Source organism: Halyomorpha halys, unplaced genomic scaffold (genome assembly GCF_000696795.3).
Source record: "Halyomorpha halys isolate HHAL.00 unplaced genomic scaffold, Hhal_1.1 Scaffold669.1, whole genome shotgun sequence".
Lineage (NCBI taxonomy): Eukaryota > Metazoa > Arthropoda > Insecta > Hemiptera > Pentatomidae > Halyomorpha > Halyomorpha halys.
Genome location: NW_027107180.1, coordinates 694,505 through 712,196, shown reverse-complemented (window position 1 = coordinate 712,196; position 17,692 = coordinate 694,505). Strand labels below are relative to the sequence as shown.

General features: G+C 28.2%; 1 protein-coding gene across 4 annotated transcripts in view; it reads left to right on the top strand.

Annotated features, from left to right (window-relative positions):
* Positions 1 to 7,723: 7,723 nt before the first annotated feature.
* SERCA (ATPase sarcoplasmic/endoplasmic reticulum Ca2+ transporting SERCA) overlaps positions 7,724 to 17,692 on the top strand; it is a 94,193-nt gene continuing 84,224 nt past the window's right edge. For 3 of the 4 annotated variants that reach the window (XM_014427751.3, XM_014427750.2, XM_014427747.2), the window contains exon 1: positions 7,724 to 7,881. The gene's annotated coding sequence lies outside the window, so the exon portion shown is untranslated. Of the gene's footprint in view, positions 7,882 to 9,020; positions 9,106 to 17,692 lie in introns of those variants that run through there. The other variant, XM_014427749.2, reaches the window with a different exon arrangement.

Here is a 17,692-nt window from a genome sequence, read left to right as displayed (position 1 = left end):
TAATTTGATATTCTCACTTTATTTTGGTTACACCTTCCAAGAAGACTCCTGACTTCATTTGTCAATGAAACTTACACAAAAGTTGTTCCAATATGTGCACTTTTATGGGAAAATAGTTCCATCACAAAGATCAATAAAGCTCATTGCTTCTGTTCTATCAAAAATGTGAAAAAACGAATTTTTCCAGTACTGCATTGGAAATGGCAGAAGAAATTTAGAAGAACTACAAATTTTTTTTGTTGGATAGTTTAAAACAAAATAACAACAACCAGTAAAAAATAACTTTTTCCCAATGCTGAAATAAAGTCTCCCATAAATATTGTTTTACGAGATAATCAATTAAGGTGAGATATTTGAGTATAAGAAATCACACTCATCTGTTGATTAGACATATTTCACTTTGGAGATTTTTTTTTCACACTTTCCACCACTGTGTACCGGTGCGTGCTATTGCTTGTGTTCAAAGAAATATGAACACGAGGGGGGGGGGGGAAAGGAACATTTATGTGAGGAGTGCATGGTCCGAAGTGCTGTAGTCCTTCGTCACGTATGAAAGTGTCTCATACGATCACCACATGCACCACGAACTGGAACCAGTACGATGTACATGGAGATACATCAAGTTTTTTGACAGCCTCTCTGCTTCCTTCAATCTACTATTCCGGACAGTTACCCCATCTCCCCTTCCTGCAAGGCAGAGTAGGAAGGGCCCCAAAACCCTATCAACATCACCCTTCCTTAAGTCCTTTCTTTTCTTGTAGCCCCTCTCCCTCCCCTACTATTTTTCGACTTCTACTTTTTAATTATTATTATCATTTATTTATTATCTTTCTTCTTTAATTATTATTTGTTCTTCTATTTTTTCAATTATCACGTAGAGGCTCCTCACCTCACCTCATAATATTTTAGTAGAGTTCTCACAGAATGGACACATAAAACCTCAGATAAATAGTTCACTGGATGCCTTAAAGTACCAACGGCAGAAAAAGATTTTATTCATTTTGATTTATGATTCACTTACGTAATTAAATTTATTAATTCATGTTTTTTTTTCTATTTAAGAGTTATCGGGAAAAAAAAAAACCACGCACATTTCATTATATGAAAACATATAAGTGTGCGTAACGGTATGACAAGACGTATAAAAGTAATTAGGCCATTTAGATAAAATTTATAAGAAGGATACATATTTTAGTTATACTAAGATTTTCTTTCCAACTAAGCAATAAGTAAATACGAGAGGGAAAAAATCTTAAAACAAGATTTGAAAAACACAAATGATAAAAAATCGTTTTAATTATCAAATAATTATCAATTAGTTTTATTGCATTTAAACTACTATGGGCTCAAATTAACTACAAACTGAATGAGTCTCAATTCATTTGTGTTTTTTTTTAATGCGAATCAAGAATATAAATTAACTATAGACTTATTATGGCAGAAGCAAATAATAATATGGAAAGAAAAAATAAATCAAAAGAAGGATGTAAATAGAACTTCTAAAATAAAGAAACAAAAAGAAACCAAAATAATCCAATAGATTTATTTATTTTTACTCATTGCAGTTAGGTCATCAAGCGTCTAGCAGTCTAACATAACGAAGAAAAGACCTAATAACATTTATTACAAACGGCTCTAAATGAGTTAATATAACTGTTAATTATTACTAATTAAACATAATAAATTTAATAAAACTGGCTTAATAATGTTAATACACAAAATAACCCTTTTTTTCTTCAATTAGGCGACACCATTATATTATATTTTAACTATATGAAGTAATCTTAAAAAAAAAAAAAATAAATAATTTCACTCATCGTCCTTTTGGATAATTAAAACCACAATATTCTATACACTGGTAAAATAATATAAAGTAAAGATAATTTACTCACATTAAATTTAAATTATAAAAAACTATCAAACTAATTTTATGTTGTGAGATATATTATTTACATAATACAGCTTTCTATAATTAATGAGTTATACAATATATTAATTGAATAATATTCGATATTAATGGAACATGTTATTAGAAAACGAGATTCCTTATAACAAGAGACGATTGACATTTTTATTTGTCCTCCTATTACAGAACTTTAAACCTTATTAATTAATGTAAATCTTCTAAACAATATTTTGACCTAACGGTATATTACTCGTTCCTAAATATATATATTTAGCACGCAAATAATCCTTGGTCATTTAATATTTAGTGTTTTGTCTTTATTCTCGTCGTGGCCCTGTTCTGTATAAATAACCGATAAACAACAGGCATATAAGGAACGACGCTAGGAAATTAACAGATCTAAAACAAATGTTTAATTGAGGATTTCTATGAACAGATAAAATTAAAGAGTAAATCATTTTAAGTATCAAGGTTCCATTGCTCAATGTTACGAAGCCTTATGGATTATTGATCAAAATAATTCTTATAGAAAAATAATATATTTTTTAAAAAAGACTTTTTTTTTCTCTGGCTCAACGACCACATCGTTCAAAAATTTTCGTTCCTATTTAAAATTCTCCATAAAAATGGAGAAAATATTCTATTTTAAATTAAAAATAATCATTTTGATTTTAAGAAGAAGCCCGCGGATCGCTAACGAAGATATTCGACCTACTGCTGCCAAGGCACACTGTCTCGGTAAATGTTTTGAAAATCAGGTTGCTCAAAAATACATTTTGAGGCACTTTCACCGCACAATTATCTGTTAGAATCTTTCTCCTAAGGTAAGTAAAAAAAAAAAAATCTAATAATAATTTCTTACAAACTATATGTCCAACAAACTCTACATTCCAAAATTCGCGCAGCATACTGGTGGTACGCGGACAACTATTCTATAATAAACCAAGGAACTGAACACACCCACTTGTCTTAAAATGAATCTTCAATAATATATAAGGACAAGTAATATGAATAGGGATTTCCGATAACGTTTCCAAAGATAATAGCTTTATTATCTTCTAATAGTCTAAGAGTGCAATAGGAGAATAAATCGGTTATTTCACCCAACTTTTTTATTACTTTAATGAAAACCATATATAGCCATATAAATTAAAGCTAGATCTATAACTACAAATGTACTATAAATTAGTTTATAACATTTATCTTCGTAGGGCAGTATTGTTTATTATATTTGTATATGAATATGAATTTCACACATGAAATTATGTCACAATAGTTTGAAATGAATTCATTTTAGCAAATGTGCTGGCAGACATCTGTACGTTTAATGGTTCTTGAGATATATATAAAAATTACTACTCCAACGAAGACAAACGTCATAAACTACTTTTAGTGCTAATGGACGTCTAATAATTTATGAAATATAGTTTTCCCAAAATAAATTCACCATCTACTGATTTTTCTTTAGTTTGTTCTGATATTTTGCTTTTTAAAAAACAGTTTTTCGAAAATTATTGAACTTAAAGAGCTCTATTAGGGTTCATATTTTACCAAATTTATTCTAGTTAGAATGATGTCCTCTTTATAGGTTTTCAAGTGTTGTAGGTAGTTTTAAATATATGGAGTTTCAAATGAAAAATTATTTTTTTAAGATTTTGAAATAGTTAAAAAATTTTATTCCCTCTAACTATACTTGTCAGCCTCATCACTTTTGACTAGTTATACGCGTAGTGAATTGGTATATCAATTTTCATACATTTAAAATCATATTTAGCCATACCATAATTTACTTTTAATTCATGTGCCCTATTCTCTTACCTTGTTACATTATTTTAGTTATTTGATTTTTTTTTTAGCCCTGATTAAACCTTGCAAAACGGGTCGAATCGTTGGCTAAAATTAAATAGTTTAATTATTATTTGAGTTATTGTTATTACACCTGGACCATCATCCTTTTATATATTACACACACACACTCAATCAACGATCTTTCAGTAATCAATTTTACATTTCTTCAACAATTAAGGCAACTTTTACAATCAATTACATCAAACTTTATACAATCATTCAGTAATTTTTAATTGGCTTCCTTAAATTTAAAAATTGTTAATAAACTTATTATAAATTATTTTTTATATTTATATACTAATTACTGAAAATTTTGAAGATGAACTGAAAATACTTAATCATGAGAGTACGTTTACAATGCTAAAAAATGTTTGAGTATTAATAACAAATACTAGTATTCTTTTTCAAGTTACTTAAACTTTTCGATTACTAGTAAATTGAGAGAGGGAGACAGGATTTTTTTTAGTGTTAAAAATTGATATACAATTAAATTTTATATATGTAAATGAGAGTTAATTCCTTTAGACGATTGCTTAGGGGTTTATAATATTTTTAGTTAGAGAAAAAAAGACTTAACAGATGGCACAGTGGTGAAAGAGGCCACAAATCACTTGTCAATATTACTTATTTCTGGATGTCATCCTGTCGAGTTGTTACTCTTACAGAAAGAGCGCATTTCCAGACCGTTAAGTTAAGTATGAAGTTAAGCTGGCTGTATTTAAATTTCCCTGAAAAAGAATTTTAAATACAGACCAACTTCATCAGAGAGATTAGAAGCTAGATTTAAAGTATGCTGTGTTGTGTCCATGTTTTTTTTGGGGGGGGGAGAGGGGACATCAAAGATAGCAGCTACTCTATTGAAAATGAAAGATACGGCCATGACCAATGAAGGATGAAAATTTTCAAGAGAATATGAAATACGAAAAACATCCATGTATTAAAAGATGAATTGACATCAAAGAAATAAATACTTATATATTTATCTTTCATGGTAATTGAAAGTGTATGGAATTTTTGACAAATAATCGAAGTAAAAACTATCAAAAGGTTCAATAATGTTGATGATTCGAAAACAAAAATAATGTAAAAACACCCTATAATTAAGCTGAAACTAAACTTATATACAAATATTTACAAGATTATATTTATTAGTAAAGTGGATTGATTTTTTCCAAATTTGTCATAAAATCAAACCATCTTTCTACAGACATCTTGACATAATTAGACTTAAAAACGAAGCTTAAGACGAGAGATTCTTTTTTATTTTTTTATGCAGATTTGTTTTTAAGTAAGGGTGTTTGTGCACCATCATTATAACCGATCATTTGTCATAATTTCTTAATTGTTCCCAAATTTGGTTGTGAAAAGGGGCTCACATGTTTTATATATTATCCACATGTAAAGAATCTCCTTTGCTACACTCCAGTATATCGTCAGTTCTGCGAGAATGGAAAAAAAAGGTATTTATTCTGTTTTGTAAGTATCATTGGAATAAAGTCCCTTTAGGGTGATTTTTTACAGTGTCTTTTCAGTTTTTTTTTTTGTTTTTTTTATATTTTACCCTTTGTGCGAATGAGAGCAGAAAGTCCGTACCAAAGTTGGGACACCACGTTTGGGGTTTGAATGGTCCAGGTTTGTTTCCATGTTAACTCTCACATGAAGAGTATAGCCAGAAAAATAAATTTAAATTTCTAAAAATATTTATTTTATATATGTTATCACTCTAATCGTCAATTGACGAGTATCTAAGAAAAAATAAATACTGGAACATTTAAAGAATCAAAATACTTTATTTTTATTCTATTGTTATACTATAATACAAAGTTTTCCTAAATTCACAAAAATAATTTAGTAATGAAATTTGTAATAAGAGCGGGTCTCTCTAAACCTGAGTACCTTTAAACTTCCCTGCCTTCAAGAGATTAAAAAATAAAAATATGTGATAATAAAAATTAGCAGAAACTACTATTCAGGAACATATATTAAATAATGAAACGTCTCGTAAATGAACTATAAAGTTAAGTAAGAAAGAATTCGAAGAATACGAAAAAAATTTACAAAGCAAACCAGAAAATCTGAATAAATTTTAATTCATCTGCATTGAATCAAAGTCATACTTTTTTCTCTTTCTTCGAGGAGAAAGACTTCTTACGATACCTTTCTTTTCAGCGGTAGTTTTTTTGAAATTCTCGATAAAACATTAAACATCACGGAATACTTTATTCGTTATGTTAGCAAAAAAAATACCTAAAAACTATTTGTAATTTTCAAATCTTCATTCAATTCACAAATTAATTGTTAAAACCTTATATTTATTTAGAGAAGTTGTTTACAGATCTACAGATTCCATTTTACCTACGTCTGGACAACATGAAAAGATTTGCGAAGTTCACAACTGTCAATAGATTAATGTTATTAAAATTGCTACTACAAAAATGTTAGTCGCATTTTGATGAAGTGTTATGAACAGTTCATACTGATTAATAGTAGTCAAAATTTTCAATGAATCTTTATAAACGAAATCAAATGTGATTAACTCTTGTTAATAATAAAAATTTTAATTACATTACGGTATTGACCACCGTAAAAAGTCAAAATTTTAGCAATAAATGTCATTACATTATCAATGTTAATTCAAGTGTAAAATCACTTAATTGCTCAAACTTGCTAAATATACTTAATTTATCTATGTAATGAAATGATAAAATAAAAATTATTTAAAAAAATATATAAACATGTATACAGATATCACATAAACTACCAGTGAATGAAAAAATATTTATATTGGGAATTATTTGGGCGCCAAATTCAAATTGTATCTACCTCAGACTATTTTAATTCCTTGGACTATTCTCACCCCAACTGAAGATAGCTTATATATTATGAAGTAATCAACTCTTGACAGTATTATTACTATCCGTGTTCATATTCTATTTGAATATTTGATAAGCATTGTCTCGTTTTTTGAAGACCTTTTATTTTTTATCCTGAAATTTGTTGTTTTTTTAACCCGGCATGAGTGTCCAACTTTTGTGTCCCCTCACATGCATGTGAGCATTGATCTCATTGAAATATTTCTTTTTAATAATTGGATGTGATGACTACAAAAATCTTTATTATTACTTTCCATATTGTTTGAAATTGAAATTGTAAATTATAGCTGTTCCATCAGAGGCTAAAGAATCCAGATTTCGTAACAGTTCTTCTTATCTCGGCTCATGATTTAAAAAAAGAAACACAGGTCTCAAGTGAGAGAAAAAGGATATAACGTTAGGAATGTACTAGAAAGGGAATGCTCAGGATTACCGTTAGGAGGAGGCCAAAACTGAAATGATTATAGGTGTGGAGGTAAAATAGGGAGTAACCTAAACAAGCGGCTATAAAAACATCAAAGGGTTAACGGAAGGTAGACAAAATTATAAACAAAATGGATGCAATACTAGAAAAATATTAAATTTATTTCCCAATGTGAGCAAAATTCTGAGGGATACATTCTGGTTAAGAAGGCGTTTTAGAATCACTTCTAGTTCCATAATATATATGGATGATGGGGCTGATTTTTTTGTTTTTTATGTTCAATATCATTTTCAAAATTGACTAAGAAAAATATGTTTTTTTGTATTTAATTAGACTTTTAAATACCCGTAAAAATCTAAAAATGACTGACCACAAAGTTCAATGTGAAGACAGGAAGAGTACCATTCGTACCGCCCTCCTCTCGCCTACCAAGACACATAACTCAATTTTCGGTCAGAGGATTCACCGGTTGCCTGAGCACATTTGATGGATGTAATGGAATAAAAGATGATATGTGAAGTACTGAGGTACCGATATAATAAAGAGAGATAATCAATTGAAGCGAGGCCTATGTGAGCGCTGCCAGGCGGCGGGTGGCGGGAACGGAGGATTGGTTGGAGCGCCTGCCGCGGGAGTGCGCTAGGACAGACCTATATAGGACACCCCTCTCTGCCGAGGGCCGCCCTGTCCTGTGCCCTCAGTGCCCTCTTCTGTGTGTGCCTTTTTATTTATTTATTTATTTAGTAGTATATAGTATATAGTGACGGACTTTATTTATTGTCGAACATCTTCGGGGGACCACAGGAACTCCGGATATCGAACACTTATTGGTGAGTACCTCACTTTTTAACTCTTTTTATTTTTTAAAATTTATTTTTAAAATTACTGAATTAGAAATAATAATAATTGCTGTCTTATTAAAATTTTAATTAGCTATATATTGCTTGGATACGTATCAACATTTTAGTCCAGCTAAATATCTATAAATTTAATAAAATTCGATTACAATTATCGCCTGCATTTATTTTCACAACAAAATTCAAAAGTAAAATCTGCTTATCTATCTTTTTATCTCTTCGTGAAGCATCTAAACACGGCTTGCATTATATAGGCCCATAAATCCTCATATCTTCATCAGACGATACAGTGTTATCTTATAAGCGATCCATGGATACTCCTCGAATAAGTTCGTCGTCCAAATTAATTAATCTATTGATTAAAAGATTAAGTATCATTGTTTTTAAGTAATTGGAAATAAAATGAAAAGTAATTTTCGAAACCACATCTAAAAATAATGACGGAATAGAATTGGAACGTGTATTTCTATTTTATTTTCTTGACACAATTTTCTCTAGACGTGCTGAACGAAATGAAAAAAAAAAATAAAAAATTTATGAAAGGCGAAATGGTTTCAAAACACAAGACCTATTTTATTTTCAGCGGCATAGGATAAGTGCCAGGCCTGCCAACTTGGCATGGATAGTGAAAATTCATACGCGGCTCTAAGTTAGTAGAGCACGAATCCGATATTATTCTATTTTTTGACCAGGATTCTCTAACTCATATTTTTTTAATAACTAGTCCAACATTCAGGTTTACATCATTATGCAATCAACACCTCTAAAAGTTAGAATTACCTCATTAAATAAACATGATAGTGGTTTTTATCTGCAAGGTTGTAAATCAGTCTTGTGTCATAAATGAAATCTTAAATTAGGTTAAGATTTGTTGCATTTTTTATTTTATTTAGGCTGTTTATGTTAATTTTTTCGACTATCTTTGTCTTTTTTTTTTTTTAAATCATCACGTATAAATGACGTATGAGTTTTGTATATAAAGGTTACGACTCGTAAAGACGCGTATTGGATACATTTTATGCAGTTTATTTAGCTTTATCAGGTGGATAGCACCTGAAAATCTAGGTATAATATATAAATACCTAGGTAGAAGAAGGAGAGGGGGGTAGACTGTATATTTAGGCCTAGTCTCTGGTAGCTAGGTGCGGTACAAGCCTAGTCGGCTCCCGACCAGGCAAGCAGCACCATCTACCAACGGTAACTAATAATAAATTCTACAACCAACCGTGTATTCAAACACGTCACAAATTTGTAGATTTTTTTAGTTATGTCAATGCATCAAACAAGAGCGAAAAGGCGTATCTTGTTTACGAACTGTAAACAGTGATTTCATAGCATGGTTTCTTCATGTGCATGTTGGTACGGTAGACTGTCGATAATTTAATTCAGCTTTGATATTGAAATTAATTCCATAAAACGATGACAAGCATGATTAGTTTGAAAAAAAAAAGTGGATTTTTATTTACATAAGGGGTACCTATCACGTTTCGTTAATTGGGAATCACTCAATACTATCTCATCGTCTTTAGTTTATTATTATATAGATAATGTTGTATTATTATTGTAATTTTGTAAAAACGGTTTGCATGTTAGTCATATTTCACCGAGTTTCCGTAAAAAAAAAAGTTGGTTCACTTAACATCATATCATATATAAGATATTTTAAAAATTTTAATTTAATCAAAACATGGATTCTACAAAAACTTGTGATTGTTAATTATTTGATCTATACTTAAAACCGTTTAAATTGTTACATAGTAATTACACCAAACTCTATTCGGGATACTTTTTTTATTACGTTTTTTCAATATAATTAATAAACAGAGAATTATAATAAAAATCGTTAAAATTAAGAAATAGACAAATTGAATAAATTTTTTTGTGAAAATTTCCTATTCCTGAATCACAGTTAAATAACTCGGTGATAAGTGACTCTATTGCAATCTTGAGCCGGTTTTTGCATAATATATTTGATTTCAACCCTCGCATTATAATTGCTAAAACAATTGACACTTCATGTATATGCAGTGGTTTGACATCAAGAAATCATCAAATAGAATCAAGTAGATTAGATCACAAATAGTTTGCAGATTGTTCAATTGTGTCTAGATGTTTTCCTAGCAGAGAATGGGTTGGAGCCAACAAGAACATGAAACTAGCCAGAATTATTCTGAATATCTGGCAGGTTTCCTACGGATTAATCTATTTAAGACGACATTAAATAGGGGAATAGGGAAATCGGAGGAAAGCTTCCTCGAGTGGATAGCATGCAAGAAGAGATACCCCACTTATTGGTGACCTGGGAAGAGGGGCTTTGTCAAGTAGGACGTAGACAATGGAATGCCGGTAATCCCTCGAGCTAAGACGATAGCCTCGGGGTCTGGTTGGGGGTTTAAGGGATAATCGGTACTTAGGAAATTCAGTGGTTATAAGTGATAGACCTGTTCTGATTAATTGGGTAATGATGAAGGAAACCAAACAAAAATATAAAATTCCTTAGATAGAATCCGTATATTTGAATATTATTCTATACAGTATTTCTAATAGCATCATTACAACCCGGGTTCAATACTTGATAAGTACTGTTAAGTATTGCTACTTGACCAACCGTGACATGAGGTTATATGACAGGTTTTCATGTTCAGCCTCTGAGTTTTCGCTTAGTAAAATTGAATTATTAGACACTTATTTTTTATAGAGGCTGTATCCACCCCCGTAGTGTTCAGTGATCCCAGTGTCCAATCTCGCCTGATAGGATATAAAATAAATTTACGACCTGGGACCTGGAGTTAAAAATCAATCGACTTAACTATTGGAACATTTCACCTCCATTAATTCTAGACAAGAATTAATGCAAATTTATTTGTATATCTTACGTTGTATTTAATATATACGCGTATTTATATAATTTTGTTTAAAGATAAATAAATAATAGTCAAATTAAACTAAGAAGGTGAACAAAAAAATAAAAAAATCTTACCAAACCAAAACTATAGATAATATCTAATTTGCATTTAATTAATCGATTATTACCTGAAGCTAGGTTAACTCAACGTTCTTTAGTAAATTTTAATATAATTTTATTTAAATCAATTTTATTATATCATTTAATATTATATAATTTATTTAACTTCCTCAAAATCAAGAATGATTTTCAGCGAAATAGTTTTTAGTTAGAAATAGTTCAGCCAATGAATCCTAAACCTTATCTTTACTTGAAGTGTAATAGTGTCTAATTGTGATTAGTTCTGATAAATGTTAAAAAATAAACAAATGTGTTTATTTAAAGAGTAAATAAATTGATTAGTTGTTTAAAAGCTCTCCTATTCAGTATTCACAAATCACAACTGTTACAAAATAAAATAGTTAATTTATTTCACCATTGTACTTTATTTGTATTGCCTTAAGTCATATTTGAACTATAAGTTAAATAATAAAAAAAAAAAATTAAATTAGTTTTTGAATCCTCTATTATCTAACAATTAAAATTTGCTTCGAATAACAATTTATTTATTTATTTTATTTTTTTGGACATACAGCACTTTATAAGTAAAATACGTTGGTTTAATAAAGATTCTCTATGAATGATGGAAATAAAATACACCAATATTATTAAAAAATTCATAATTTGTCCTACTTATAAATGGCGTTACTGGAACGACGTTACCTGACAGAGCAGCTCTATACCCATGAACGGATGCCAAAAGCAAATTCCATTTTAAATTAGAAGCAGTGTCAGAAATATACGTCCATTAGAGTTCGGAACGTTGGAAAAATGTTGGGGACCACTTTAAATAAAATATATTCTTTTATTTATAAATAGACGTGGTGTTTTCTTTTTGGTTGGAGCCAAGTAGGACAGTGCTTGTAAAATTAGTGTTAGATTACGTTTCAAAATTAGACCTGTATTTCTCGGAATTGCCATTACGAGAAGGAGTAGGCACCCACTTTTGAGACTGATAACCTATAATAAAATAAATAATGTAGAAAACTATAAGTTTTGAAAAATTATTAAAAGGTTACTAAGAAGTTAAGGACGTTTTTTAAAATAAAAAAAATTGACAATTGATTAATTAATTAATTAATTAATTACAATGCACTTAAAAAATATACAATTTAATTCTTTTACTTAAACATTAAAATCTGATATCAAAAAAATATAATCAACGATGATGACTAGGACTTATTTTATTTATTGTAGTGTTCATTTATTATTACTAAAACTAAACAAAAATTAAAGAAAATAGGTTTATTTCTTATTGAACTAAATTGAGGCTGAAGTTTCATACAAAATAGTCAGTTTAAGACTTTCCATAGAAACATTTTTATATTAGAGCATAATTATTGGTTATTTCTTATAATAAACAATCCCCTAACGATCTTTTAAAAAGCATGTCGATAATTGTCTTGATGTTTTAAATCAATGTTTTCATAGAAAGGAATTATTGCTAAAATATATAACATCATTTTAATTTCAAGACAAGGATGTTTTTAAATTTTAAAATATTTATTTTGACCTTCTGGTCTTTTTAATTAAAAAATTTTGAATTTTGTTTTATAATAGTTGTAATTTTAAGACTAATAACATCATATATTTTTTTTTAATAATTGGTTAATTAAATGCGTAGTTTTAGTCTTATAAAATTCTTTGTTTCAGTTTAGTTGTGTATTTTTCGAAAATTAAACATGAAAATAATACAGACTCTACCGATTCAAAAACTTGCAAAGTTGATGTACATTCATGACAGACCTACAAAAAAATATCTTTTAAGAAGTTTGTAGAAGCCATAAGATGTTTATAAGATATAAGATGTTTTACTATTTTATATTTCATCTATACCAAGATAGTTTTATATACTGGCGACTGTTAAAAAATAAGATTCAACAAATTCCACGTGATAGCGATAGTCCAACTCAAGCTCACAGTCTAACTCAAATAACAACGGTCACAAACTCACGTATATCAGGCAAACATATTTACCATGCGCAAACATTGTGTTATTACCTCACTGATTCAGTCATCGTTAAACATTTACATTAATCATTATCTTGAAATGAATTTTTTTACCGAGATTATTATTATTATCATTTATTATTCCATCTATATCATGTTTGTATATTAATTTCTAAAATTGTAATATTACCGGACGTTGGGAACAGATAGAGCAGCGCCGCTGACAGGATACTAACCGACAATATTGTTAGGTATTGAATACAGCATCTCTCTTAATTGAAGGAACAATCTCCTACATTCTACAGGTCAGTTAATTTGTCTTATCTTAAATTAGAGAACTTTTAAAATAACATAGGCTCTTCTAAAATAAAAGTAGAATATATTACTTGAAAAACTAACACCACGAATTTTCTGACCGAATTAATATTAATTTCATAAATTACTACAAAAATTATTTTTATATAAACGAGTCAAAAAAATAAAATAAACAAAATAAAAAAGTATTTCCATCGTAATGAAAAATTGAAACACTTTTTTAGAAAATAGTCCAAGATATTAAAATAGGGGAATTGGTTGCTAATTTGTTCCATAGAAACTAATGAAATTATTTAATTCATTACAAAATATTGATTATATTCATCATGTCTTGTTAATCTCACATCAAAAACTGAAGTTTCACGATTAAAATTACAGCAGAGTATACAAACTTTCTATGGAAAAGGTTTATAAATGGTTTATAGTGTTCTAGCATTTTGTCTTTAACGTGAATAGATTAATTTTATATTATTAAACAATACTACGTGCCTTAAGCTATAAATCGATACCTCCCGAGTCCAAAACAACCTTTATACCATTTATAAAGATAAATAAAAATGAATGGATCGTTCTTCGATTTTTGTATATAAGTAAATTAAAAAATAAAATATGCCATCATTTTATTTCGCTATAAATCGATAACTGGCGAGTACGAAAAAAATAAAATAAAAATCGATGGATAGCTTAAGAGACTTCTTGAATTAAAAAATTATTGATATATTTGTTCTATATAAGTAAATTAAAAAATAAATATGGCACCGTTATAGAAATATTGATATTTTATATTTATTGATACCTCTCATTTTTGAACTCAAGAAGTATCTGAAACGATCCATTGATTTTTCTTTTTTTTAATGGAATAAAGTTTGTTTGGGATCCAAGAGAGGATCGATTTATATTAAACTATAAATCTATACCTCGCGAATAACATTTAAGAAAGTCAATGGATCATTTCAGAGCCTTCTTGAATTCAGAAATGATAGGAATTTTAATAAATACAAAACATCCTACATGAAAATATAGGTATGTATTCTTCAAAACGATGGTAAAGACAATTTTTTTTTTATAAGCCTAAAATTAAACAATTTTGTAACTTATCATGAACAATTTAGTTTAGAATTCATGGCAAGAGCTTTAATATATATTCCTAATAATATCACCAATATTTATTGGTTATTGAGTTATCACTGCCCCATAAGATCATAAATAGTTCTTTGAATTTTATTTTATGAAAATAATACATAGTATTGTAAAAATGTGAATAGAATATGAAATTTTATTTCAATATTTTGTTGTCTAATAAATATTAGAATTATCTATTACTTAAATAAGTAAGAGATCAAAAGATGTGCGCATTAACAAGTTTTCCTAAAGTTATCAAAAAGTATTTTACTTTACAGCAATAATTTATAGTGTTAAAGAAATCTTTAGTAATACTGATGATAAAATGTTATAAAAAGAGAAAGAAGTTTTTGGTCATATTAGGATAATAATGTTTTAAAAGTCAGAAATTTGTAATAAAATTAGTATGACTTGAGATTATATTTTATTAATTTTAATTTTAATATGATCTGGTACTGCTATTTCTCTACTTCAAGAGTTCTTACTAACCCAGTTCTTTGTTCAATTTCTACCAAACTTTTTTTTTTAATAGTAAACTTAAACTAGCTCTTCTATTCATGAGCTACACTCGAACGTAAATCATCTTTGTAATATTCTTTTGTTGGTTCGAACGTCGGTAAAATAAAAAGGAAATTAAGTATAAAAGATCAAAGGGGACAAAACGACTGATTAAAATCGCTGGTCGAATTCGTTCCAAGAATGATAGCTTTTAACATCAACGACGTAGGACCATTCGTTTTATTCATAGAACGTTCTTTTGTTAACAGGTTTGTGATTTTTACCTTTGAATAATACAGGTTCCGTAAAAACTAACAAAGACAGTTTCACATATAAAAAATTATATGAGTAATTTCTAATTTTTTTTTTTCATTTAGCGTTTTTTTTTTTTACATACAAAACCCCCCTATGTTTAAAAATATAATATTTTAAATTAAATTATTTAAAACTTTTAATTTCAATCCCATTTATTTCTCCTATTTAAGTGTCTCAATAGTAACTACAATTTGATTTAGTATTAATCTAATATCAAAACATTGTAACTGTATAAGTGGACTATTTATTTAAAGTCAAAATCAATCGGTAAAAATATTTTATTCATTATAGGTAAAAAATAATTTGAATGATTTCTACATTTCTTTCTTCATTTAGAGGTTTTTTTACAATGACGTACATGTGTAAAATAAAAAATTAAATTAAATTTATCGTTTCAATAGAGTTAATTACAAGAATTTGACAAAAATTCCCATTTATTTCTCCTATTTAAGTGTCTCAACAGTAATTACGATCTTTGACTTAGAATTAATCCAAGTCAAGTATTAAAACATTATAAGTGTACGATTAATATTATAACTCGTATAAGTGGACTATTTATTTAAAGCCAATTTAATCGGAAAAAATATTGTATTCCTCATACATTAAAAATATATTTATAAAACATTAATATATAATTAGAATATTATATACTTATATTATATAATATATTTGATTTTATTTAGGTACATTATGGAACAGTTTATATCATGGAGAAATGCTAACGTTTATCGAACATGATAATGATATTTTTAGAATTAGATATTTTTGCAATGGAGACTCTAATAAATGACTATCTATTGATTACAAATAACTTAGTAGTAAAAATTAAATGTGAGGAATATAATTTAATTGGTAAGAAATTTCGTAAAATAACTTAATCAGCATTTGAATCCAACGTCAATTTATCAATTTTTCTCCTATGTCATTCATCAGAATACTTTTATCTTATTTATTCATTGAAGTATTTCTTTTAACTAACCTCTTATTTTTTTTAAAATCTACATATTAGTTTTTTTTTTAATTTATTTATTATTTTGTAAAGTGATCTATCTACTGTTGTGACTATTAAGTATTTGGATTGATTTTAAATTGCTATCTAATGATAAATTCGTTTAATTTATTTAACGGATCGAACGTGGGTAGCGAATCACTGGAGAAGGGAGGTCTGAGAGAGAATAATATTGTCAATCAAATGAAATAGAATTGTCAAATTGAATGAAATTTTTAAATAGAAAAAAAATTAAAATATTTGAATTAAGTGTGTAAACGAGGATTGATAGTAAAAGGAAAATGTAGGGAAAATGTTTTTTTTATATATTTTGAAAATATGTAGCATATTTAGGCAGCATGGCTAAATAAAGCATTTCTCTCTTATTATCACCAACATAATAAATTACAGAAATAAATATTTAAGCCAATTTCATTTGTTTGTTGAAATTAACTCATAAAATTAATTAAGAATATTATAGGTTCAGTATGTAAAAACTAGCCGACTATTGCCTTGAAATTAGAAATTTAATGTTACGGATAAATTATTAATCAAATTAATTAAAAACTACGTTGGGAGTTTCGAAACCTGATTTTTTTATTACGTTGGAATAATTTCAGTATTTTCCATAAAAATCAATTAAGACCTTAGGAAAATATAAACAGAGCAACCACAACAAAACTGTTCCAGTCCGTAATCCCTTGCCTCACTGCCAAGGACATGAGCGGAAGCAGTATTTTTAGACAAACGATTTGTCTTCTTGTCTGAATGGTTTTTCTTTGTGCCTTGGACATTGGACTTCAGCAATAGATGTTAAATAAGTTTAGCAGTATATGTGAAAAGATAAAATGGTTTTCTCTAGCCTGTTTCTTAAAAAACCTGTTAAAAAAAAATTAAGAGAAAAACCAATTCACCATTTTGGCTATTCTACGCTTTAAAGTAATTTCTAGTTCTTATAGTTCTAGATTTTCAACCTTAGAACTAGATAACTGAACTAATTTCGACTAAATGATCCTATAATTAGATTTAATTCAATTGGTTATTATTCTTTTATTTCAAACTGTCGTATTCGAACAAAAGGAGACCAAGAGAAATGAATTTTCCCATAATGACTTAAATTCGTATCCATATTCATGCACTATTAGATAATCAATACTCGAAATCATAATAAATATCATTACAAAAAGCGATGTGTAAAAAATCACTGTGGTCTCATAATCCCCTTCTACTCTGTTTCTGAAATGGAATCTTTTCTGAGGAAGATATTTAAAGGTTATAAAACATTCATTTTTTATTTTTATGTCTTATTCATTCATGTTTAATGCATGCTGGGGTTGAATATTTAATAACAGTGTTGACTAGGATGAATTACGATCCAGCTTATATACAACTGACCTGCCAATATTTTTACTTCTTAATAAAAAGGCAAGGGGGCGAGGAATTGCTCTTTCAAACGTTTTAATCTTGCAACTGAGATTTAATTTTTTTAAAATGTATATATTTGTACATTAGATGTAAAAGACAACATATTTTTTTTTAATCAATTTAGTATTATTACATACGTTTACGTATATTATATACATACATACATA